We start from the raw sequence: 917 nt of genomic DNA, 5'->3' as shown, positions 1-917 counted from the left end.
CCGCTCGGCAACTGGCCCCCGTGGCACTCTGATATTTTTCGAGCACTCTCCTCTCGTCAACTGGTCACCCGTTGCACTTTGTCATTTTTCTGAGCGCTCACTCGCCCTGCAACTGCTCACCCGTGGCACTCGGATATTTTTCGAGTACGCCCTCTCGTGCAACTGGTCCCCCGTGGCACTCTGATATTTTTCGAGCACTCTCCCTCTCGTGCAACTGGTCACACGTGGCACTTTGTCATTTTTCTGAGCTCACTCTCCCTCTCTCTATCGCTTCTCTCGTGCAACTGGTCCCCGTGGCACTCTGTTATTTTTTCGAGCACTCTCCTCTCATGCAACTGGTGCCCCGTGGCACTCTGATATTTTTCGGAGCACGCTCCTCTCGGCAACTGGTCCCCGTGGCACTCTTATTTTTCGGAGCACTCTCCTTCGTGGGCCTAGGGCCAGGGCAAGTTTTAGGCTTAGGGCTTGGGCTAGGGCTAGGCAAGGGCTAGGGATTGGGTTAGGGCTAGGGCTAGGGCTAGGGCTCGGGTTAGGGTTAGGGTTAGGGTTAGGCTAGGGCTAGGGCTAGGTTAGGATATGGATAGGCCTTGGGTTAGGTTTAGGTTAGGTTAGGTTAGGTTTAAGGATAGGCCTAGGGTTAGGGTTAGGGCTAGGTTAAGGATATGCCTATGGTTAGGTAAGGTTTAGGGCTAAAGCTAGAGTTAGGGTTAAGGATAGGCCTAGGGTTAGGTTAGGTTAAGGCTATGGCTAGGTTAGGTTAGGTTTAGGTTTAAGGATTGGCCTAGGGTTAGGCTAGGGCTGGGGCTCGGGTTAGGTTAGGGTTAGGTTAAGGCTAGGTTAGCGTAGGTTAGGTTTAAGGATTGGCCTAGGTTAGGGTTAGGCTAGGGCTAGGACTCGGGTTAGGTTAGGGTTAGGGC

This window comes from Anguilla rostrata, unplaced genomic scaffold, assembly GCF_018555375.3.
Source record: "Anguilla rostrata isolate EN2019 unplaced genomic scaffold, ASM1855537v3 scaf0079, whole genome shotgun sequence".
In the NCBI taxonomy this organism is placed as follows: Eukaryota; Metazoa; Chordata; class Actinopteri; order Anguilliformes; family Anguillidae; genus Anguilla; species Anguilla rostrata.
The sequence above is the reverse complement of the archived record's forward strand: the minus strand, read 5'-3'. Positions refer to the sequence as shown.